Below are 26,648 nucleotides of genomic sequence, written 5' to 3'. Positions count from 1 at the left end.
TTAAACACTGTAAAAACACCCTGGCAAATCAGCTCCAAGTGACTTTAATTTTGGAAATCTGTTTCAAAGTATTTCCACCCATAATAAAGGGATATATGTGATTGTATACGAAAGTAAGCAAGATTTGAAATGATTATGCTTTATTCAAATATGAAATCAGTTTGGGCTTCTTGTGGTCGATTTGCAGTCAAAAGAATATTTGTAATTATGTTCCAGTCTCCTGAGCATCCGCTCAAGAAAATATCAACCCGTGGCTGAATCTAGTTGATGATCCCTGCTACAACATTCCCAAAGATTGGAAAGCAGCTGCGGTCATCCCCCTCTTCAAAGGGGGGGGACACTCTTGACCCAAACTGCTACAGACCTATATCTATCTTACCCTGCCTTTCTAAGGTCTTCAAAAGCCAAGTCAACAAACAGATTACCGACCAATTTTAATCCCACCACACCTTCTCCGCTATGCAATCTGGTTTCAGAGCTGGTCATGGGTGCACCTCAGCCACACTCAAGGTCCTAAACGATATCTTAACCGCCATTGATAAGAAACAATACTGTGCAGCCGTATTCATTGACCTGGCCAAGGCTTTCGACTCTGTCAATCACCACATCCACATCGGCAGACTCGACAGCCTTGGTTTCTCAAATGATTGCCTCGCCTGGTTCACCAACTGCTTCTCTGATAGAGTTCAGTGTGTCAAAATCGGAGGGCCTGTTGTACGGGCCTCTGGCCGTCTCTATGGGGGGTGCCACAGGGTTCAATTCTTGGGCAGACTCTCTTCTCTGTATGAATAAATGATGTTGCTCTTGCTGCCGGTGATTCTCTGATCCACCTCTACGCAGATGACACCATTCTGTATACTTCTGGCCCTTCTTTGGACACTGTGTTAACAACCCTCCAGATGAGCTTCAATGCCATACAACTCTCCTTCCGTGGCCTCCATCTGCTCATTAATACAAGTAAAACTAAATGCATGCGCTTCAACCGATCGCTGCCTGCACTTGCCCGCCTGTCCAACATCACTACTCTGGACGGTTCTGACTTAGAATATGTGGCCAACTACAAATACCTAGGTGTCTGGTTAGACTGTAAACTCTCCTTCCAGACTCACATCAAACATCTCCAATCCAAAGTTAAATCTAGAATTGGCTTCCTATTTCGCAACAAAGCATCCTTCAGTCATGCTGCCAAACATACCCTCGTAAAACTCACCATCCTACCGATCCTCGACTTCGGCGATGGCATTTACAAAATAGCCTCCAATATCCGACTCAATAAATTGGATGCAGTCTATAACAGTGCCATCCGTTTTGTCACCAAAGTCCCATATACTACCCACCACTGCGACCTGTATGCTCTCGTTAGCTGGCCCTCGCTTCATACTCGTCGCCAAACCCACTGGTTCCAGTTCATCTACAAGACCCTGCTAGGTAAAGTCCCCCTTATCTCAGCTCGCTGGTCACCATAGCAGCACCCACCTGTAGCACGCGCTCCAGCAGGTATATCTCTCTGGTCACCCCCAAAACCAATTCTTCCTTTGGCCTCCTCTCCTTCCAGTTCTCTGCTGCCAATGACTGGAACGGACTACAAAAATCTCTGAAACTGGAAACACATCTCTCGCACTAGCTTTAAGCACCAGCTGGCAGAGCAACTCACAGATTACTGCACCTGTACATAGCCCATCTATAATTTAGCCAAAAAACTATCTCTTCCCCTTGTATTTATTTATTTTGCTCCTTTGCACCCCATTATTTTACCTCTACTTTGCACATTCTTCCACTGCAAATCTACCATTCCAGTGTTTTACTTGCTATATTGTATTTACTTCGCCACCATGGCCTTTTTTGCCTTTACCTCCCTTATGTCACCTTTGCTCACATTGTGTATTGACTTATTTTTCTACTGTATTATTGACTGTATGTTTGCTTTACTCCATGTGTAACTCTGTGTTGGTGTATGTGTCGAACTGCTTTGCTTTATCTTGGCCAGGTTGCAATTGTAAATGAGAACTTGTTCTCAACTTGCCTACCTGGTTAAATAAAGGTTCAATAAAATAAATAAATAAATAAATAAACATGCTAGAACCTTCAGATTCCTTCAGACACGGAGCAGACACCTCCATTAAAATAAGAATGCACCAAGGAGAGGTAGCTAGTTACTAGGTGGGATTCAAGGTCTCCCATCCCCTGGTGTTTGAATGACACACAGTGAGGGATGCTTTTGAAAGGAAGGAGAAGTGGGTTGTTCTACAGTGGCAATGAAGTGTCAACAAATTTTTGCAATCCTCCAAGCAGCAATATCTTGGTCATAAAATGCGATGTTTGCTCTGTCTCAGGTTATTAGAGGAATGTTAATACAAATTTCTCCAGCCTGAACTACTGGCGTTATCCATCCTGGTTATACTGCTAAATCACAGAAGGATTTTACTTCAACCAGTAGACTCTTTGACTTGACCCTACCCTGACTAAATGCCACAAACCAATTTCCCCAACTGAGACAGTAACTGCTATTAGTACTGTATAATCCTGTGAACTACTGGAACCAATCCACTAAGTCATATGAAAAACCACACTGGGATATTTCCATTGTGTTTATTTATAATGAATATGGTGAGGCTTGGGGAGAACAATGAGGCCTGGGGGCCCAAAGGGGACAAGTCCCTGTAACTGGATCATTTGCAGCTCTTGGCTTTCAGTCTATAATTAATAGGTGTTCTGCCTGGAAAGAGAAGGACTTGAGAAAAGGTTTTACACTGCATACTATTAAAAGGGACACCTTGTGAACCTTCCTTTCCACTTATGGAGTTGTGAAAATGTCAAACGCCCAGGTATATGGCATCTATTTATTTTATACCTATCGCTGACATTTATTGTGTACTTTCTCTAAAGCCTGTTGCTGTGTAAACTGGGTGAGTTATGAGCTATACAATTTTTTATTAAAAGTCTAAGAAAAGAACATCTCTGACCAGGAAGTTCGCCAAATGTTTTGCTAGCCTCCTGTTGCTAGCTGTATTCAGACCCCTTGACTTTTTCCACATTTTGTTATGTTACAGACTTATTCTGGGGCGGCAGGGTAGCCTCGTGGTTAGAGCGTTGGACTAGTAACCAAAGGTTGCAAGTTCGAATCCCAGAGTTGACAAGGTACAAATCTGTTGTTCTGCCCCTGAACAGGCAGTTAACCCACTGTTCCAAGGCCGTCATTGAAAATAAGAATTTGTTCTTAACCGACTTGCCTAGTAAAATAAAAATACATTTAAAAAAATTCTAAAATGGATGAAATTGTTTTTTCCCCTCATTAATCTACAAACAATACCCCATAATGGCAAATCAAAAAACAGGTTTTAATATTTTTTGTAAAATGTTTTACAAATAAACAACAGAAATATCACATTTACATAAGTATTCAGACCTTTTACTCAGTACTTTGATGAAGCACCTATGGCAGCAATTACAGCCATGAGTCTTCTTGGGTATGACGCTAGAAGCTTGGCACACCTGTATATGGGGAGTTTCTCCCATTCTTCTCTGCAGATCCTCTCAAGCGCGGTCAGGTTGGAGGGGAGCATTGCTGCACAGCTATTTTCAGGTCTCTCCAGAAATGTTGGATTGGGTTCAAGTCCGGGCACTGGCTGGGCCACTCATGAACATTCAGAGACTTGTCCCGAAGCTACTCCTGTGTTGTCTTGGCTGTGTACTTAGGGACGTTGTCCAGTTGGAAGGTGAACCTTGTCCCCAGTCTGGAGGTCCTGAACACTCTGGAGTAGGTTTTCATCAAGGATCTTTCTGTACTTTGCTCCATTCATCTTTGCCTCGATCCTGACTAGTCTCTTAGTCCCTGACACTGAAAAACATCCCCACAGCATGATGCTGCCGCCACCATACTTCACCGTAGGGATGGTGCCAGGTTTCCTCCAGACGTGACGCTCCCTTCGACCTCATGGCTTGGTTTTTGCTCTGACATGAACTGTCAACTGTGGGACCTTATATAGACAGGTGTGTGCCTTTCCAAATCATGTCCAGTCAATTTAATTTACCGAAGGTGGACTCCAATCAATTTGTCAAGTTGTAGAAATGGAAACACGATTCACCTGAGCTCAATTTCAAGTGTAATAGTCTGAATACTTATGTAAATAAGGTATTTATGTTTTTATTTGTAATAAATTTGCAAAAATGTTTAAAAACTTATACAAACTTCATCATTATAGGGTGTAGATTGTGTGTAGATTGATGAGGAAAAACATGTTTTTAATCTATTTTACAGTAAGGCTGTAACATAACAAAATGTTAAAAAGTAAAATGGTCTCAATACTTTCTGAATGCACTGTATACCCTGCCACATTGTATTCAAGGTGATATACAGTAATATATACAATGACACAATGGTTATATATTAGAGTATTACATAAAGCGATTTGAGGCATTGTCCTCTCAGGTACTGTTTGATGTTAGTCATCACACCACACTACACTCTAAGAAAAAAGGTTTTCAAACGGGTTCTTCAGCTGTCCCAAATAGGAGAACCCGTTAAAAATAACCCTTTTTGTTCCAGGTAGAAACATTCTGGGTTCCATGTAGAACCCTCTATGGAAAGGTTTCTACATGGAACCCAAAAGAATTGTCCCTGGAACCAAAGGGGTTCTATCTGGAACCAAACGGTTTCTCCTATAGGGACAGCCAAATTACAATATTTAGGCTCTAGATAGCACCTTTCTTCTAAGAGTGTAGACTACCTCAACTATGTAACTCTTATCCCACTTTAAGAGCCAATGAAATGTCAGTTAATCACTACTGTGCATTGCACCATTTAGGATCACCTGCATAAATATATCCCCATCAGTGGCAGTCAGTGCCATTTCAGATGAGGGAGGACAAAAACAAATATGAGTGTGACCTTATATCTATTACAGCATATTGGTTGGATGACTGTCATTCATATTTTATTCACCCAGTTAAATGTAACAGCGATAGATTTAGGCTACTACATGATAATCGAATTTCCCCTATACCCATCATGAGGTTGCTACAACCTTGCCTATGAATTTAAATTTACAACGTATGTGCACACTGGTCGAGAGACATTTGATGTGACAGAGAGTGACACATGGACAGACAGCGACATTCAATACTGCCTTGCACACTCTTGCCCATATCGGGTGTAATCATTAGTCCTACAGTTGCGTGTACGTTTATCCCCGTTTTGTTCCGTTTGCTTTTGTTAAAGAAATATTTTTCCACAGAATCGATAGAATGCATACACCCCTGAACACCGTTTACAGTTTCATCGCAGCGGCGTTGTATTCCTTCTAGCATCTACGTTATGCGCTCTGCTCTGTTCACCTGTTCCCTTCGCTTGTGGACGTCAATTCACAACACATACGCTGTATGTGACAGGCGGAAAAAATAACTTTTCAAGCCAAACCACTACATTGTTGTCACCATATTAGCTAAAGTAACGTCATAGTCAGCATAGCCAATATAACTAACGCGTTAGTAAACCCGTTAAATCATGCAGTAACGTTACAGTGTATAGTCAGTAAGCAGTTACACCGGCAGGCCCCGGTGGCAATTACATTTGTAAAACCAAAAGCTTACCTTGACTTGGAAGAGTTCAAGTGTTGTGTTGGATAGTCATAGCCAGCTAATTAAGATAGCATCCCTCTGTTTGAGCAGGGTGTTTCAATAGGCTAAACTAGCTAGCTAAGTGAAACTGGGAAAAAAGGGACAAAATCTCTCTCTATTTTCCTCTTGCTTCTCCTTCATTTAGAAATCAATAATTTCTTCAACTATTTTCTTTCTCTGAGTCAACTGCTCTCCACCTTTTTTGCAGTGCTCGCTAGCTGTAGCTTATTCTTACAGTACTAGATTCATTATCTGATCCTATGATTGGGTGGACAACATATGTCAGTTCATGCAACAAGAGCTCTGATAGGCTGGGGGACGTTCTCCGGATGTTGTCATAATTACTGTGTAAATCTATGGAAGGGGGTGAGAACCATGAGCCGCCTAGGTTTTGTATTGTAGTCAATGTACTCAAGAGGATGGAAGCTAGCTGTCCTCCGGCTACACCATGGTACTACCCTACAGAGTGCTGTTGAGGCTACTGTAGACCTTCTTTGCAAAATATTGTGTTTTAATCAATTATTTGGTGCCGTGATTATATTTAATATAGTTTTATCCAAAAACTTTTTAAATGTTTAAAACATATTTTTAAATGAAATTCCCTGTGGAGGAAGGTCCGCCCTTATTCCTCTGAGGAGCCTCCACTGATCCACATACTATGCACTAAGTAGACAAGAGCACTCACGTTACAGTAATCACCACTAAACAAGTAATTCCTGAATAAGCTTATCTTCCAGCTTACTCCAGAATGAGGAAAAAACACAAGTATGGAAGATTATCAGGAATCAGGTAAGACCCAGATGCATACCCTGTCAAAGTAACAATTAGAGCAACAGGGTCAAAGGTACAGGATGGCATCCAGAGATGGGGCAAAGGTAAATACCGACAAGCATGATCAGGGTCAGGGTCAGGGTCAGGCGGACGGGCTCAGGGTCAGGACAAGCAGGGGTCAAAAGCAGGACGACAAGAAAATAAAGATGGGGAAAAGCAGGAGCAGGAGACAAAGGGCTGTGAGACATGGGTTTAACTCGGGACACATGAAAGGTGGGGTGTATCCGAAGGGTATGGGGCAACAGAAGATGAACAGCAGAGGGACTAATAATTCTAGAGATGGGAACAGGCCAATAAACCGGGGGGAGAGCTTGTGGGATTCCACCCGGAGGGGCAGATATCGGGGTGGACAGCTATACCTTCTGCTCGAGACGATACCGAGGAGCCAGGGTCCGACGGCGATCCGCTTGTTGTCGATACCTGGAGGTGGTCTTGAGGAGGGCCGACCGTGCTCTCCTACAGATACGTAGACAGCGGCGGACAAATATCTGGCCAGAAGGTGTGCTGACCTCCTCTTCCTGCTCATACCCCAGGGAACACTCAAATGGTGATAGGCCCATGGCAGAACAGGGAAGGGTGTTGCGGGCCTATTCCACCCAGACCAGCTGCTGGCTCCAGGTGGTGGGTTTGGCAGAGACCAGGCAGCGCAGGGTGGTCTCGAGGTCCTGGTTGGCTTTCTCTGACTGACATTTGGACTGGGGGTGGAACTCAGCGGATGACCCAATGAGGGTGCAGAACCCTTTCCAGAACCGGGATGAGAACTGAGGGCTGCGGCCGGAGACAATGTCCACGGGAAGTCCATGGATCCGGAAGACGTGCTGCACCATGAGCTGAGCCGTCTCCTTGGTAGAGGGTAACTTGGGGAGAGCAATGAAGTGGGTGACCTTGGAAAAGCGATCAACCACGGTCAGAATGACGGTGGTGCCTTCAGATGGGCGGAGACCCGTGACAAAGTCCAGGGAGATGTGGGACCAGGGGCGATGAGTGATGGGCAGAGGTTGGACGAGGCCAGTCAGAGCTTGTCAAGGGGTCTTGTTCTGTGCACAGACCATGCAGGCAGTGACAAAGGCGGCGACGTCCGGAACCATGGTAGGCCACCAAAAGCCTTGTCGCATGAAGGCCAGGGTTCCGCCTGGAGCAGGCAAGGCAAGCCTGGCGGAATGGGCCTACTCCAGGACCGCAGAGCCGACAGAGTCAGGCACAAACATCCGGATACCTGGGCCCCCCCAGGGTTCGGCTGGGACCGCTGCATCACCCGGACCTGTTTCCCAATACCCCAGCTGAGTACCGTCGCCAGGCACGAGGTGGCATTGAGACGAGTATCCAGCTTGACGTTGTTGGACCCCGGCCGGTAGGATAGGGGAAAGTTATACCGGGTAAACAGCAGGGCCCATCTTGCCTGCCTGGAGTTGAGGCGCTTGGCGGTGCGGAGATACTCCAGGTTTTTGTGGTCGGTCCACACTATAAACTGATGTTCCGCCCCTTCGAGCCAGTGCCTCCATTCTTCCAATGCCATCTTCACCTCGAGATGCTCCTGATTCCCCACATCGTAATTCCTCTCTGTGGTGGTGAGGCGGTGGGAGCAGGCAGCTTAAGGTCCAGGGCAGAACATTGGGACAGAACAGCCCCCAATCCGACATCCGAAGCATTGGCCTCCACCAACAACTGACTGGAAAGGTCTCGGATGAACCAGGATTGGAGCCAGGGTGAAGCGGTATTTAAGGTCCCGGAATGTGAACGGAACCTTGGTAGAGGTGAGGGTAGACAGGGGGAGGCCAGGGTGCTGTAACCCCGGATAAAGTGATGATAAAAGTTGGCGAAACCCAGGAAGCGTTGCAGCTGCACCCTGGACTTAGGCTGAGGCCAATCCACCACCGCTTTTACCTTCTCGGGATCCTTCTGGACACTCCCAACAGAGATGATGTAGCCAAGAAAGGGAATGGTGGAGCGATGGAACTCTCACTTTTCTGCCTTAACTGGTTCTCCAGAAGGCGCTGGAGAACCTGCCGGACATGGAGCACGTGTTCTTGGGGGGGGAGCGGGAGAAGACGAGGATGTCATCAATGTAAACGAAGATGAACAGGTTCAGCATGTAATGGAGAATGTCATTTACCAGAGCCTGGAACACAGCAGGGGCGTTGGTGAGGCTAAAGGGCATGACCAGATATTCGTAGTGGCCGCTGGCTGTGTGAAAGGCGGTCTTACACTCGTCCCCCTCTCATATCCGCACCAGGTGATAGGCGTTACGTAGATCCAGCTTGGAGAACACAGTGGCCCCCTGGAGCGTCTCGAAGGCTGAGTGGCCCCCAGGAGCGGCTCGAAGGAAATGAGTGGTAGCGCATAACGGCTCTTGACAGTGATGTCGTTGAGTCCCAAGTACTCAATGCATGGGTGCAGGGTCTTGTCCTTATTCTCCACGAAGAAGAACCTTGCAGGAGAGGAAGAGGGGCGGATAAATCCAGTAGCTAGGGAGTCCCCAATGTAGTCCTCCATAGCCTTGGTTTCGGGTCCCAACAGCGAGTACAGACACTCCACCTTGTGCTAGGGAGAAGGTCAATCCCACAGTCATAGGGGCGGTGCCGTGGAAGGAAAGTGGTCCAGGACTTGCTGAACACCTCCCGGAGATGCTGGTACTCCGCGAGGATGGCGGAGAGATCCAGAACCACTTCCGGGGACCCAGGAAGACATCCCGGGGCAGGTTGCACCGACTTCAGACAATGGGCGTGGCTCTTGCCCATGACGGCAGCCGTAGGCCAGTTGATGAGTGGGGTGTGTCGCTTAAGCCAGGAGAATCCCAAAACCACAGGGATCTGGGGGGACTTGATGAGTAGGAACAGAATGGTCTCGCTGTGATTCCCTGACACATGTAGGTTGATGGGAGTGGTGTTATGGGTGAACTGACCTATACAGCGCCCATCCAGTGCTCTAACATCCATGGGAATGGAGAGCGGCTCAGTGGGGATGTTCAGCTCGGAATCCAGTGTGGCGCCCAAAAAGCTCTCATCGGCCCCAGTCAATGAGGACCCGGAGAGATTTGAACTGGTTCCCCATGAAAAGGGGTGCGAGTAAGGGAAGTAGAAACGTTCTCCAGAAGACCCACCGAGTACTATCTCCTTGGTGAGCATGGCCCTTTACCGGACACATGGAAACAAAATGACCAAAAGTCCCGCAATACAGACAGTTCCTTGTGCTGGTCCTGTGTTGCCGTTCCACTGGTGACAGCCCAGCTCTGGCTAGTTGCATGGGCTCGGGAAACAGTGCCTTGGGCTTCTTCAGTGACTCTCGAGGAAGGTTGGGAAACCTCGGGTGTCTTCAGCCACGGGACCGTTGGGGACTTCCGGGGTGGCTCGGAGGCAAGAGAGAATCCCTGGATGGGCGAGCGACATCCAATTCCCTCTCCATCCGTTGTTTCCACAATCGCCCATTGATGAAGATGGTCAAAGTGATGAGAGAGTCAAGATCCGTGGGCAAGCTCATCCTTAACCTCCTCCGAGACGCTGTGCAGGAACATTTCAAACAATGCTTCCGGGTTCCACGTACTCTCTGCTGCCAATGTGCGGAAATCCACCGCGGCCACGGTGCGGGTGTCCTGCCGGAGCTGGATTTGCTTCCGGGCAGCTTTTCTCCCGGAGAATGGGGCATCGAAAACCTTCCTCACCTCTCCCACGAACACCTGCAGGCTTACTCATATGGCCGGCTGCTGTTCCCCATATGGCGGTAGCTCAAGTGAGAGTCCTACCAGTGATCTGAGGGGAAGGAGGAGGGCTGAAGCTCGAAAATGAGTGCACACTAAGCTAAAAAGGCCCGACTGGTGCTCGGCTCTCCATGAAAGCATTCCGGGGGAGGTAACCGTGGCTTCCGGAAAGGTGGAGTGGCCGGTGGGGTGGCGCTGTTAACCACCAAGTTACTGGGGGGCGGTGGGGTTACCACCGTGGCAGGCTGACGCCAAGACAACCCGTGGTATTGCAGGTGAAAGAGGACCCAAAAGCGACTTAACAGAAACAGAGTTTATTTAAATCCAAACAGGGAATAACAAAAATCCTCTGATGAAGGCAAAAACACGACAGGACAGGGCGCAAAAACACAATCACAGCATGGTGAATACAAAACAAGGAACCGACGGGACAGGAACGGAACACAAAGGAATAAATAGGGACTCTAATCAGGGGAAAGGATCGGGAACAGGTGTGGGAAGACTAAATGATGATTAGGGAATAGGAACAGCTGGGAGCAGGAACGGAACGATAGAGAGAAGAGAGAGCGAGAGAGTGAGAGAGGGAGGGGGAGAGAGAGGGATAGAAAGAGGGAAAGAACCAAATAAGACCAGCAGAGGGAAACGAATAGAATGGGGAGCACAGGGACAAGACATGATAATAAATGACAAACATGACAGTACCCCCACTCACCGAGCGCCTCCTGGCGCACTCGAGGAGGAATCCTGGCGGCAACGGAGGAAATCATCGATGAGTGAACGGTCCAGCACGTCCCGAGACGGAACCCAACTCCTCTCCTCAGGACCGTAACCCTCCCAATCCACTAGGTATTGGTGACCCCGTCCCCGAGAACGCATGTCCATGATCTTATGTACCTTGTAAATAGGTGCGCTCTCGACAAGGACGGGAGGGGGAGGGAAGACGAACGGGGGTGCGAAGAAAGGGCTTAACACAGGAGACATGGAAGACAGGATGGACGCGACGAAGATGTCGCGGAAGAAGCAGTCGCACAGCGACAGGATTGACGACCTGGGAGACACGGAACGGACCAATGAACCGCGGAGTCAACTTACGAGAAGCTGTCGTAAGAGGAAGGTTGCGAGTGGAAAGCCACACTCTCTGGCCGCAACAATACCTTGGACTCTTAATCCTGCGTTTATTGGCGGCTCACCGTCTGTGCCCTGTAACGGCAAAGTGCAGACCTCACCCTCCTCCAGGTGCGCTCACAACGTTGGACAAACGCTTGAGCGGAGGGAACGCTGGACTCGGCAAGCTGGGATGAGAACAGAGGAGGCTGGTAACCCAGACTACTCTGAAACGGAGATAACCCGGTAGCAGACGAAGGAAGCGAATTGAGCGTATTCTGCCCAGGGGAGCTGTTCTGCCCAAGACGCAGGGTTTCTGAAAGAAAGGCTGCGTAGTATGCGACCAATCGTCTGATTGGCCCTCTGCTTGACCGTTAGACTGGGGATGAAACCCGGAAGAGAGACTGACGGACGCACCAATCAAACGACAGAACTCCCTCCAAAACTGTGACGTGAATTGCGGGCCTCTGTCTGAAACGGCGTCTAACGGGAGGCCATGAATTCTGAATACATTTCTCAATAATGATTTGTGCCGTCTCCTTAGCGGAAGGAAGTTTAGCGAGGGGAATGAAATGTGCCGCCTTAGAGAACCTATCGACAACCGTAAGAATCACAGTCTTCCCCGCAGACAAAGGCAGACCGGTAATGAAGTCTAAGGCAATGTGAGACCATGGTCGAGAAGGAATGGGGAGCGGTCTGAGACGACCGGCAGGAGGAGAGTTACCCGACTTAGTCTGCGCGCAGTCCGAACAAGCAGCCACGAAACGGCGCGTGTCACGCTCCTGAGTCGGCCACCAAAAGCGCTGGCGAATAGACGCAAGAGTGCCTCGAACACCGGGATGACCAGCTAACTTGGCAGAGTGAGCCCACTGAAGAACAGCCAGACGAGTGGAAACAGGAACGAAAAGGAGGTTACTAGGACAAGCGCGCGGCGACGCAGTGTGCGTGAGTGCTTGCTTAACCTGTCTTTCAATTCCCCAGACTGTTAACCCGACAACACGCCCATAAGGAAGAATCCCCTCGGGATCAGTAGAAGCCACAGAAGAACTAAACAGACGGGATAAGGCATCAGGCTTGGTGTTCTTGCTACCCGGACGGTAAGAAATCACAAACTCGAAACGAGCGAAAAACAACGCCCAACGAGCTTGACGGGCATTAAGTCGTTTGAGAACGGATGTACTCAAGGTTCTTATGGTCTGTCCAAACGACAAAAGGAACGGTCGCCCTCCAACCACTGTCGCCATTCGCCTAGGGCTAAGCGGATGGCGAGCAGTTCACGGTTACCCACATCATAGTTGCGCTCAGATGGCGACAGGCGATGAGAAAAATAAGCGCAAGGATGAACCTTATCGTCAGACTGGAAGCGCTGGGATAGAATGGCTCCCACGCCTACCTCTGAAGGCCAACCTCGACAATGAATTGTCTAGTGACGTCAGGAGTAACGAGGATAGGAGCGGACGTAAAACGTTCTTTTAGAAGATCAAAAGCTCCCTGGGCGGAACCGACCACTTAAAACACGTCTTGACAGAAGTAAGAGCTGTGAGAGGGGCAGCAACTTGACCGAAATTACGAATGAAACGCCGATAGAAATTAGCGAAACCTAAAAAGCGCTGCAACTCGACACGTGACCTTGGAACGGGCCAATCACTGACAGCTTGACCTTAGCGGAATCCATCTGAATGCCTTCAGCGGAAATAACGGAACCGAGAAAAGTAACGGAGGAGACATGAAAAGAGCACTTCTCAGCCTTTACGTAGAGACAATTCTCTAAAAGGCTGTAGAACACGTCGAACGTGCTGAACATGAATCTCGAGTGACGGAGAAAAATCAGGATATCGTCAAGATAGACAAAAACAAAAATGTTCAGCATGTCTCTCAGAACATCATTAACTAATGCCTGAAAAACAGCTGGCGCATTGGCGAGACCGAACGGCAGAACCCGGTACTCAAAATGCCCTAACGGAGTGTTAAACGCCGTTTTCCACTCGTCCCCCTCTCTGATGCGCACGAGATGGTAAGCGTTACGAAGGTCCAACTTAGTAAAGCACCTGGCTCCCTGCAGAATCTCGAAGGCTGATGACATAAGGGGAAGCGGATAACGATTCTTAACCGTTATGTCATTCAGCCTCGATAATCCACGCAGGGGCGCAGAGTACCGTCCTTCTTCTTAACAAAAAGAACCCCCCCCGCCGGAGAAGAAGAAGGCACTATGGTACCGGCGTCAAGAGACACAGAAATAATCCTCGAGAGCCTTACGTTCGGGAGCCGACAGAGAGTATAGTCTACCTCGAGGAGGAGTGGTCCCCGGAAGGAGATCAATACTACAATCATACGACCGGTGAGGAGGAAGGGAGTTGGCTCGGGACCGACTGAAGACCGTGCGCAGATCATGATATTCCTCCGGCACTCCTGTCAAATCGCCAGGTTCCTCCTGAGAAGTAGGGACAGAAGAAACGGGAGGGATGGCAGACATTAAACACTTCACATGACAAGAAACGTTCCAGGATAGGATAGAATTACTAGACCAATTAATAGAAGGATTATGACATACTAGCCAGGGATGACCCAAAACAACAGGTGTAAACGGTGAACGGAAAATCAAAAAAGAAATAGTCTCACTGTGGTTACCAGATACTGTGAGGGTTAAAGGTAGTGTCTCAAATCTGATACTGGGAAGATGACTACCATCATGTTTCCGAACCCATGCTTCGTCCATGAAACAACCCTCAGCCCCAGAGTCTATCAAGGCACTACATGTAGCACCCGAACCGGTCCAGCGTAGATGGACCGACAAAGTAGTACAGGATCTTGATGGAGAGACTTGAGTAGTTGCGCTCACCTGTAGCCCTCCGCTTACAGATGAGCTCTGGCTTTTACTGGACATGAATTAACAAAATGTCCAGCAACTCCGCAATAGAGGCACAGGCGGTTGGTGATCCTCCGTTCCCTCTCCTTAGTCGAGATGCGAATCCCTCCCAGCTGCATGGGCTCAGTCTCAAAGCCAGAGGAGGGAGATGGTTGCGATGCGGAGCAGGGAAACACCGTTGATGCGAGCTCTCTTCCACGAGCCCGGTGACGAAGATCTACCCGTCGTTCTATGCGGATGGCGAGAGCAATCAAAGAGTCCACATCTGAAGGAACCTCCGGAGAGAATCTCATCCTTAACCACTGCGTGGAGTCCCTCCAGAAAACGAGCGAGCAGCGCCGGCTCGTTCCACTCACTAGAGGCAGCAAGAGTGCGAAACTCATAGAATAATCCGTTATGGACCGTTCACCTTGGCATAAGGAAGCCAGGGCCCTAGAAGCCTCCCCACCAAAAACTGAACGGTCAAAAACCCGAATCATCTCCTCTTTAAAGTTCTGGAACTTGTTAGAGCAATCAGCCCTTGCCTCCCAGATAGCTGTGCCCCATTCTCGAGCCCGGCCAGTAAGGAGTGAAATGACGTAAGCAACCCGAGCTCTCTCTAGAGTATGTGTTGGGTTGGAGAGAGAACACAATCTCACACTGCGTGAGAAAGGAGCGGCACTCAGTGGGCTGCCCGGAGTAGCAAGGTGGGTTATTAACCCTAGGTTCTGGAGGCTCGGCAGGCCAGGAAGTAACAGGTGGCACGAGACGTAGACTCTGGAACTGTCCAGAGAGGTCGGAAACCTGAGCGGCCAGGTTCTCCACGGCATGGCGAGCAGCAGACAATTCCTGCTCGTGTCTGCCGAGCATGGCTCCTTGGATCTCGACGGCAGTGTAACGAGCGTCTGAAGTCGCTGGGTCCATTCCTTGGTCGGTTCCTTCTGTCATGCAGGTGAAAGAGGACCCAAAAGCGACTTAACAGAAACAGAGTTTATTTAAGTCCAAACAGGGAATAACAGAAATCCTCTAGTCTGTAGAGGGGAATAACTGGAGAAGCGGCCACAGACTGCAGGTCGCCTCGGGTAGGCGCAGGCCGTAGTTGACAGAGACACCTGCTCACACGCAGCATCTGATGAAGGCAAAACACGACAGGACAGGGCGATACACAATCACAGCAAAAACACGACAGGACAGGGCGAAACGCAATCACAGCATGGTGAATACTAAACAAGGAACACGGAACGATAGAGAGAAGAGAGAGCGAGAGAGTGAGAGAGGGAGGGGGAGAGAGAGGGATAGAAAGAGGGAAAGAACCAAATAAGACCAGCAGAGGGAAACGAATAGAATGGGGAGCACAGGACAAGACATGATACAGGATATGGGAGATGACAGACAATTGTAGCATATGTTGATGAAGGGTCTTATTAATCAAGCATCCGCTGACTTCTACTATATTTCATGAAAGTGAGTCTTGGGCCATGAATATGCATACTGTAGCTATGTGTGTGTGTATAAGGATACTACAGGCCTGATTTATTGTTACAGATACTGAGCAGTCTTCATCTTAGACTAGCTCAGGTAGTATACACTCTTAGAAAAAAGGATTCCAAAAGTGTTCTTCGGCTGTCCCCATAGGAAAACCCTTTTTGTTTCCAGGTAGAACTATTTTGGGTTCCATGTAGAACTCTGTTGGGTTCCGTGTAGAACCCTTTACACAGAGGGTTCTACATGGAACCCAACGAGTTCTACCTGGAACCAAAAAGGGTGGGTTCTTTTCAAAGGGTTCCCCTATGGGGACAACTGAAGAACCCTTTTAGGTTCTAGATAGCACCTTTTTTTCTAAGCGGATACTGCTGTGTGCAATAGTATTCAGTAGTCCTACTGTTTTTTTGGTTAGATAACTGAACTCTAAGTCTTAGCTATGTGATTGTTCACTACTTAGAGGTGTAGCCCAGCCAGAATGCTGCCAATGCCAGTTGGTGTCATACTATGCTGTGACAACTGGAAGGACACATGGAGGAATTAACACATACAGTTTGTACAGACTGATGCATACATGATGAATATGTATACATAGTAGCTGAAGTGTTTTTGACTCATTGGAAAAAGGGTGACAGGGATGAGAAACATCCACCATAACTACAACAAAAAGGGATGTGGACATCTGCCTTTCCCATCCATTTAAACACACACACACATGCACACACGCATGCACACACACAAATGCATGCATACATACACGCACACATACACACAATGTGAGACAGTGACACTAAATTGGTGGCGTTTGCATGTATCACTGTGTCTTGTAGCGGAAAGAACAGACAGGCAATACAGGATAAGAATGTATTTCCTATTCTGGCTGAGTGGGCTGTTTCCATTTCATTTCCCACTCTTTGTAACAAATAGGGATATCATTTTTCATACTTTGCCATAACAAAATATGCAAATGCCGGGGATGAATTGAATGTATCAGGTCGCCTGGCACCTATTGTTTCTTCCATTTTATGAAAGCTGCTGGCTACATGGGGGTGTAATTCCATTTGTTAAAGAATGGCAATCATTAATTTGTGTACTGTCAACTGTGATTAATTATCTTATTACAGGTTGAACTATAACTTGCGTTAAACATCCAAATGATCACAAATAAAGGTTGAGGCTGCTCTGAGATTTGAACAAAAATGTCATTTGTGATTAATGAATGACTGCAGAGACAATATTACACTTGTTTACAACAGAAAGTGATGGGAACCAATGGAAAATTGCAATTAGTGCTAAGAGACGACAATTTCAGCCTCCGGTTATGTCGAATTGGACTTTCTGATTGATTCACTTTGTTTGAGATCATTCCTTGAATAATGGCGACTCGAGATAAATGCAGGCCCTATTCTCTGAAATCTACCACTGAATATCACTGAAGCATTACAGATTGCGCGACAGAAATGTAAAGGTAATTTCCAATTGAGCCAACATATGCAGCATTTACTGTGATGTGCAGTCTCAGCTAACGCAAGAACTTGGCTTTAAATTTCAATTAAGCTGTAAGGCTGAACTTCCACGATACGGATTGAATAGAGCCCTTAATCCTTACCATAATCTGTTTTAGGTATCTGATATAGTTAACCATAGAAATGACACTTTCCTGTGTGTCATTTCAAACATATGATTAAATATGACCTGTAATGAACTGCCTGGGAGGCCATATACTTAAGAGAATAGAAATCTCTATTGTATTCAGCATCCCTTGCCATCGCCCCATTCTCTTTCTATTCCCCAGGCAACGGCCATTTTCTTCTGCAATGGTTCAAAAAATCGCCACTGAATAAGCAGCATTCCTATTTTTCCTTTGAGATGTGAATGAACTTAATGTTTCAGAGTGAGAACAGTCCTTCTTTTGTTCGGGCTCAATGCAAGAACAGCATTGGGAAACACTTAGAGCTTAGGTGCATCCCGTTTCCATTGATCATCCTTGAGATGTTTCTACAAATTGATTGGACTCCACCTGTAATCAATTCAATTCATTGGACAGGATTTGGAAAGGCACACACCTGTCGATATATGGTCCAACAGTTGGCAGTGCATGTCAGAGCAAAATCCAAGCCATGAGGTCGAAGGAATGCCTGTAGAGCTCCAAGACAGGATTGTGTCGAGGCGCTGATCTGGGGAAGGGTACCCCAAAATGTCTTCTGCATTGAAGGTCTGCAAGAACACAGTGGCCTCCATCATTCTTAAATGGAAGAAGTTTGGAACCACCAAGACTCTTCCTAGAGCTGGCCACCTGGCAAAACTGAACAATTAGGGGAGAAGGGCCTTGGTCAGGGAGATGACCAAGAACCCAATGGTCACTCTGACAGAGCTCCAGAGTTCCTCTGTGGCGATGGGAGAACCTTCAAGAAGGACAACCATCTCTGCAGCACTCCACCAATCAGGCCTTTGTGGTAGAGTGGCCAGACGGAAGCCACTCCTCTGTAAAAGGCACATGACAGCCCACTTGGAGTTTGCCAAAAGGCATCTAAAGGTCTTTCAGACCATGAGAAACAAGATTCTCTAGTCAGATGAAACAATATTGAACTTTTTGGCCTGAATGCCAAGCGTCACGTCTGGAGGAATCCTGGCACCACCCCGAAGGTGAAGAGCGGTGGTGGCAGCATCATGCTGTGGGGATGTTTTTCAGTGGCAGGGACTGGGAGACTAGTCAGGATCGAGGGAAATATATATAGACCAAAGAACAGAGAGATCCTTGATGAAAACCTGCTCTAGACAGCGCAGGACCTCAGACTGGGGTGAAGGTTCACCTTCAAACAACTCTAAACACACAGCCAAGACAACGCAGGAGTGGCTTCGGGACAAGTCTCTGAATGTCCTTGAGTGACCCAGCCAGACCCCGGACTTGAACACTTTCAAACATCTCTGGAGAGACCTGAAAATAGCTGTGCAGCAAAGCTCCCCATCCAACCTGACAGTGCTTGAGAGGATCTGCAGAGAAGAATTAGGAGAAACTCCCTAGGTACAGGTGTGTCAAGCTTGTAGCGTCATACGCAAGAAGACTTGAGGCTGTAATCTCTGCCAGGTTCTCCAACAAAGTACTGAGTAAAGGGTCTTAATACTTATGTAAATGTAATATTTTATTTTATTTAAACAAATTAATTTGCAAAAAATTCTAAAAACCAGTTTTTGCTTTGTAATTATGGGGTATTGTGAGTAGGTTGATGAGAGAGAAAAAAAAGTCTGTAGCATAACAAAATGTCTGACTACTTTCTGAATGGTCTGTATAAATTACAGAAGTATACCTTATTTAAAGTGACAGGCCTGTAAACATTTATGACTGAGTCATCGAAATGTATAACTCCTAAGAGTATACCTTATTTTCATGGCAGAACTATTGACATTTATAACTGCGTTATTAACATTTAACTGCCAAAATGATACCTTATTGACCATTACCTTAACAAATGAGTTATCAACATTTATAACTGCTGAAAGTGGAAACTTCCTGGACATGAGCAGCAAACATTTATAAAAGCATGTAATCTCCTCAATCATGCAATACATTGTAACAGCGTTCGTCTGTTGAAGAAAGAGAGTTGGACCGAAATGCAGCGTGTTGGTTACTCATGACTTTAATGAAAGAAAACGCGGTACATGTAATAACTGATACTAAATACAAAAACAACAGAACGGAACGTGAATCTAATTACAGCCTATCTGGTGACTAACACAGAGACAGGAACAATCACCCACGAAATACAAAGCGAAACTCAGGCTGCCTAAATACGGTTCCCAATCAGAGACAACGAGAATCACCTGACTGATTGAGAATCGCCTCAGGCAGCCAAGCCTATACAACTCCCCTAATCAGCCGCGATCCCAAATACTACAAACCCCAATACGAAAAACAACATATAAACCCATGTCACACCCTGGCCTACCCAAACATATAACAAAAACACAAAATACAATGACCAAGGCGTGACATACATAGTAAAAAGAACATGTCATTTAATAGAAGGACACATTGGGGAAACAATTTTGCAGTGACTCAAATGTGTAGCCTATCATTGGTATAGTGAGTAGTCTAGCTAATTCAGATAAACGGGTGGGGGCTTTTTCTCCCCTTTTTAACATTACATGTCAGAATAGAAATGGACTACAAATGAACTATTTAAAATACAACATAGGGTCTCATGGTCCCTTTCTGTGTCTTCATCTTTTTATTTCTTGTTAAGAATTTTCCTGAGACCTTATGGGAAGTCTGAGACCTTATGGGAATCTGTGGGAGAGAATAGGAATTTATGACAATTTAGCATCGACATTCTCGCTACACAACTGTACTATCATCGTTATCATGAGTTATACCATTTAGGCTTAGCTAGTTATGTTATCCACTGCTAGTTAATAATAATAATAATAATAGCTAGCTAATGTCCTCTTAGTCCGCCCCATCCCGCATGCGGGATCGTGACTACAGCCTCAAGCTCATTACCATAACGCAACATTAGCGATTTCTAAAAATTGCAAATGAAATGAAATAAATATGCCTGCTCTCAAGCTTATCCTTTTCTTAACAATCCTGTCGTCTCAGATCTTCAAAATATGCTTTAGAACCAGAGAAAATCAATAATTTGTGTAAGAGTGGTGATAGCTAGCTTAGCATTTAGCGTTAGCATTTAGCACGCAACATATTCACAAAAACCAGCAAAGGGATCAAATAAAATAATTTACCTTTGAAGAACTTCAGATGTTTCAATGAGGAGACTCTCAGTTACATAGAAGATGTCCAGTTTTTCCTGAAAGAATCTTGTGTAGGACACAACGTTCCGTTTTGTTACTATGCATTTGGCTACCGAAACTAACCGAAAATTCAGTCACCTACACGTCAAACTTTTTTCAGAATTAACTCCATAATATCGACTGAAACATGGAAAACGTTGTTTGAATCAATCCTCAAGGTGTTTTGTCATATATCTCTTCATTGAAATGCCAGTCCTAGAAGCCTGCATTCTTCTCTGATTCGGATGGAAAAATACTGGTAGGTGACTTTTGCGCACCAATTTCCACACAGACACCGTGCGGGACCCCTGGTAAATGTAGTCTCTTATGGTCAATCTTCCAATGATATGCCTACAAAACGTCACAATGCTGCAGACACCTTGGGGAAATGCTAGAAAGTGTCCGTTCATTCCTGTCGCATTCACAGCCATATAAGGCGATCATGAAAACGTACCCTCAAAAATCCTGTTCATTTCCTGGTCGCTCAAACATCTTGGTTTTGCCTGTAGCTTTAGTTCTATGGCACTCACAGTGAAAATCTTTGCAGTTCTGGAAACGTCAGAGTGTCTTCTTTCCAAAACGATCAATTCCAAGCATAGTCGGGCATCTTTTCGTGACAAAATATTGCGCTTAAAACGGGCACGTGTTTTTATCCAAAAATGAAATACTGCCCCTATAGGACTAACAGGTTAAGAGTAGGTGTTCCCTAATGGAAATATGCAAATAAATGCTAGAACACACCAATAGGATCTCACTAGCTCGTGCTTGGCTCTGCCCACCTCCTTGCTTGTTCTGCCCACTATGATTAATTTGCTCACATTGGAAACGACAGGCTCTGGGTCTATATTGGGTTAGTTATGCAAATCTTTGATGTCGATGTTAGCTACCTAGCTGGAAGCTAACATTTGCTAGCTAGCTAGCGGAGCTAACTAGCCAGCAAACGTGATCTAATTTGCTAGTCCACTATATCATGCTAAAGATTATCTCTTGCTAAATCGTATAGCAGAATTTCTATATTCAAAAATAAGTTTTAGGTTTTACATGATGCAAGCTAGCCAGCTAACGTTTTCTAGTTAGCTAGTTAGGACAGAGCTGCTAGCAAACATTAGCTAGCTAACTACTTTGCTAGTTGAGCAGCGTGCTAAATCATTCAGCAAAACTTCTGAATCCAAAAGTAAAACAAATTGCATAGAGAATTTACCTTCTTTCCACTGTCAACGTTTTTATCTTGTAAACAACATGTATTTGTGCTCAATCTCTTCTGTCTGGCCTTTGCACACATCCATCCTGATTCTTCATGAGGCATTGTCACATTATGTCACTGTAAACACAAAATTCTAGGCACGTTCCAAGTCGTGTTTATTTCAAGCAAATTGGGGAAATTTCTCAGAAACCAGCAAACCACACCAATAATATGGCTTGAGATCTTCAGATGAAGCCATTAATCCTGGAATAAATAAGTGTACCAATGCATCATCAGTGTTTCAAACGTGGGACAAGACACATCATGGGAGTTGACCATTGGTCTGAAAACCAGCCATTTCTTTTTGCATGATGATACATAAGGGTTCAATATTATACACATTTGTAAGTGCATTTATAAATGGTTAGTAGCTAGTAAATAGTGTCTCATTATTTGGCAAGCACTGACTGGCAATCACACTATTTGACCAATTTGTTATAACCCATTTACAAATGATTTAATAACTATTAGTAACGTAATTATTAATTTGTTATAACCCATTTACAAATGATTTAATAACCATCAGTAACGTAATTACAAACCCTTTATAAACCCTTTACAAATGGAACCTTATAGGAAAGTGTTACCCACTAGATCTTCACATCTCCCTAGCACAGATACAGCTTGATCCAACCCAACACTGACATTAGCATGTATTTGCATTGCATATCTTCAATTAAGTCTAGCAGTGAAAGCCAATTGTTCTCACCACCTTGAGAGAATGTTATGATTACAAATGGAAACCAGTGTTTTTATTAGAACAATGTATGAAAAAAACAAATAAATAATTTGATATGATGTCATTCCTTACCTCAAGTCAAGTCTCAGCCCACATCTAATACTACCATATAACTCATACATATATGCAATGGATGCATCTTTAATACTATATGTACTAAATAGTATTACAAGATGATTATGACACTATATGGGCACTATGAATCGATGGTTTGAAAGTGCATACACCTACTTGTTTGAGCAAGGTGATCAATCTTCAATAGGTTTGCTCAGATACTTACAATGCTTTGATAAAGCAAATGAGACTGATGCTATCATTACTGTGACACATGTTACCCTAGTCATAACCTCTACAACAGGACTCTACTGTTGATGTTCAGCATGATATGTAGCAAGGCACCAGGGGGACTTGTATGAATGAAAAAACATCTTCTTCTTCTAGATTCACTGGACCCTCTGGCGAAATAAAAAAAGAGGGACATATTTATACCCAGTAGGATAACTAAAAACTATCCACATTTAAATTGCTTTGGTCTTTGGATCAGCAGTCCCTGTAGGGAGATGTATGCATACACTCAGGGAATTGTTTCGATTTAGGGAGTGATAAAATTGTATCTGCTCTGCAAAAGAATGTAGAATACCCAGATAGCTGCTCAGCTCTCCCCAGAACAGCAGAGATCCTGCCTTCGCTCACCAAACACAGAAGGATGTGTATAGTACTTCATACCAAGAAGGATGTGTATAGTATGGCATACCAAATGAGACACAGATGTATAGAATGTAGATGAAATAGTACTGTAGTAGAGAGGACAAGGCAGTATGTTGGCACTATGCCTGCACTGTGGTGCTTTCGGCTCATGCAAGATTCATGAGGACTATGCATGCTCCACACAACAGAAAGGTTGAAAGTACTTTAGGATTTTGAAGTTAGTACTGTTTCAAAGTATTGTTAATGGCCCAGTGCAGTCAAAAATGTATACAGTTGAAGTCGGAAGTTTACATACACCTTAGCCAAATACATTTAAACTAAGTTTTTCACAATTCTTGCCATTCAACCCTAGTAAAAATTGAGCTCAGGGCTTTGTGATGGCCACTCCAATATCTTGACTTTGTTGTCCTTAAGCCATTTTGCCACAACTTTGGAAGTATGCTTGGTCATTGTCCATTTGGAAAACACATTTGCGTCTGTAACGGATGTAAAACGGCTAGCTTAATTAGCGGTGCGCGCTAAATAGTGTTTCAATCGAGCGATGTGTAACGATGTAACGATGCTTCGTGGGTGACTGTTGTTGATGTGTGCAGAGGGTCCTTGGTTCGCGCCCGGGTATGGGCGAGGGGACTGTCTAAAGTTATACTGTTACGCATCCAAGCTTTAACTTCCTGACTGATGTCTTGAGATGTTGCTTCAATATATCCACATAATTGTCCCCTCATGATGCCATCTATTTTGTGAAGTGCACCAGTCCCTCCTGTAGCAAAGCACCCCCACAACATGATGCTGCCACCCCCGTGCTTCACGGTTGGGATGGTGTTCTTTGGCTTGCAAGACCCCCCCTTTTTCTTCCTAACATAACGATGGTCATTATGACCAAACAGTTCTATTTTTGTTTCATCAGACCAGAGGACATTTCTCCAAAAAGTACAATCTTTGTGCCCATGTGCAGTTGCAAACCATAGTCTGGCTTTTCTATGGCGGTTTTGGAGCAGTGGCTTCTTCCTTGCTGAGCGGCCTTTCAGGTTATGTCAACATAGGACTCATTTTATTGTGAATATAGATACTTTGGTACGTTTCCTCCAGCATCTTCACAAGGTCCTTTGCTGTTGTTCTGGGATTGATTTGCACTTCTCACACCAAAGTACGTTCATCTCTAGGAGACAGAGCGCGTCTCCTTCCTCCTCCGTTTTGATGACTCCCACCTAAATGTATGTAAACTTCCGACTTCAACCAAATATACATTTCCACACTATAAAATTGTGAAAATGTATTATATTGCCCTTTTAGTGTAAGAGCCGTTTGAAAATACCTCCCCCTCTGCCTTGGAACATTAACACGTCACTTCAAACAGTCTTACGCAGTGTGACGCTTTTCATTTTAACTTACACAGTACATGAATTCACAGGGCAATATTAAACTCTAGTGTAAACTCTAAAACAATTGGAAGATTGTGTAAGTATTCAGGAAGCAAAACAAGATATTTTCTTGCCATCAGGCGCTTCTGTGTCCCTATCGAGGTTTACGTCATGAGTACTTGGAAAATGTAATCAAAACATTGTACAGTTTAGTAATGCCATGTGAATCTATATGGCAATGGTAATGCATGTCCGAGATGTGCTATATGAATTGTTTGAGTGCAGTTTCTCCTTAATAATAGCAACCTACAATAACTGCTCAGGAAAGAACACAGACTCTGCAGAAACGCTTGAGGCCATTTAACAATAGGGAGGCAGGCTATTATATATTATTTATGTGTTGTTTGACTGTGTTTAATCCGTCCCCAGATTGTATGCGAAGATTCCCATGTGCAGTACTACATAAAAGCACTTTTTAAAATGAGGGACAAAAAATAAGGACAGAGGTGCTCCTAAGTACTTTTAGGGATTTACATCTTCATCTTCAAGTCCCACTGCACATGACTAGAAATAAACGCCTTTGCAAGTGAGCTTGAGGGCTACTCTCCCTCTGCATGCAAACGTCAGTAGAACTGCTGCACAGCAATACAGGGCAGCTATTATGAACAAAGCTAAAGCATGCAGACAAATTGTAGGTATGAGCAGCTTGTGATTGCAGCTTCTGAGGGAGCCCAACAGAGACTAAATGGCTGTTGTTGTGTAGTCGTCATGCGAAGATAACCACTGGATGGGTCTCTGTAATCCCTGAGAATACAGGATTCCACACTAATTGACATACTATAACGTTGCCCTTATGGCATGCAGTCAATACTGCTCTGACATTACTAGTAGGCTAATTACGACCCTGGCCATGTAGGACAGAAAATCGTCTAGCCTGTCATTTTGAAAATACACATATATCCTGCGAAAAGGCAAGATCGCACACTACCGATAAAAAACAGTACATTCATTCAAATAGTAAATTAATAACATATTCAATGCAATAATGATTATGGTTGTGATGAATCATTCCCATAGTGGTTATGGACTTATTCTTCACCACTACTACCAAATGCCAAGTGAGTCAACATTCTTTTCCCCCTTAACACCTTGTCAGTCGTGTGATTTCATGTCGGAGAATCCGTCAAAGAAGGACGATAATGTGTCTCCTCAATGGAAGACCCTTGTGCTTTGATGAAGCAGATCAGAATTATAACCGTGTTTAATAATGCATCTTTGGTTCGAGTTGGGGGAGGAGATAGTAAACAGGAAAGATTAATAGATACTTAGATGAGTGGTAGCAATGTGGCTGTATAGGTGCTGTAATGTGGCTGAGAATCCTGGCTGATTTGCAGCACTATTCTAATGGAGGTTGAACACAAACAGCTCTGACCACCTGCCACAGTGTTAAAGGGATACTTAGCTGTGTGACCGGACTCTATAATAACAGTCAGATCATCTATCCTATTGTGTACAAGACATGTGAATTAACGGCTGGTCTGACAAACCTCTGGATTACTATGTTTTTCAACATGTCTGAATCATCACCAAGCTCTTAATAAATAAATCAAATATTCCCAGAAAATACAGTATGTGATGCTTGTTATTAACAAACTAACAACCAAACCATGATGGCATGCGATGGCAGGTTGGGAATGATGCATCGCCATTTATCAGTCAAGTCCATTAAAGCTGTGTTCAGTCCAGTGAAGGCTGGATTTGTGTTGACAGAACGGCTGGCCATGCTGTGTTCGGCTGGATCTCTCAGCATAATGAATGGAGATGGGGTATTGATGAAAGATGCAATATGATGATCAGCACTGTATGGCCGAAGCAGTGGGAATTGAAATGTTAGAGACAGTGTGGAAGGTAAAATGTACTCTGTTGTTTGGATGGTTGGTTTCCTAACTTTTAGGGCCAGAATCAGGGTGCTGACTAATAACAAGGCAATCAACTTGAAGCCAACTCTTCTTGTGAAAACCTTACCACAAAGTCATAGAATAGGTAGACTGTTTGTCTCACTCACTCTGTGATACGGGGATGTAGTATCAACGCTGGTTCTAGTCTGATCAAGACCCATTTGAAACAGCCATAAAACTCTCAGCCATTCAAACATTGAGAAGGGAATAGAAGCCATCAGAATGCAAATTGAGGAAGAAAATAAGCATGTCCTCCCCCTAATAAATCTGGAGTTATTG

At 45.1% G+C, this 26,648-nt stretch overlaps 1 protein-coding gene across 2 annotated transcripts in view; it reads right to left on the bottom strand.

The window, feature by feature from the left end:
- LOC124045880 (metabotropic glutamate receptor 4-like) overlaps positions 1 to 26,648 on the bottom strand; it is a 307,218-nt gene that overhangs the window by 135,181 nt on the left and 145,389 nt on the right. Inside the window, exon 1 of one of the 2 annotated variants that reach the window (XM_046365645.1) lies at positions 5,590 to 5,839. The exons of the other annotated variant lie outside the window; for it this stretch is intronic. The gene's annotated coding sequence lies outside the window, so the exon portion shown is untranslated. Of the gene's footprint in view, positions 1 to 5,589; positions 5,840 to 26,648 lie in introns of those variants that run through there. 2 annotated transcript variants of the gene reach the window in all.

This window comes from Oncorhynchus gorbuscha, linkage group LG10 (assembly GCF_021184085.1).
Source record: "Oncorhynchus gorbuscha isolate QuinsamMale2020 ecotype Even-year linkage group LG10, OgorEven_v1.0, whole genome shotgun sequence".
NCBI classification, from domain to species: Eukaryota; Metazoa; Chordata; class Actinopteri; order Salmoniformes; family Salmonidae; genus Oncorhynchus; species Oncorhynchus gorbuscha.
The sequence above is the reverse complement of the archived record's forward strand: the minus strand, read 5'-3'. Positions and strand labels throughout refer to the sequence as shown.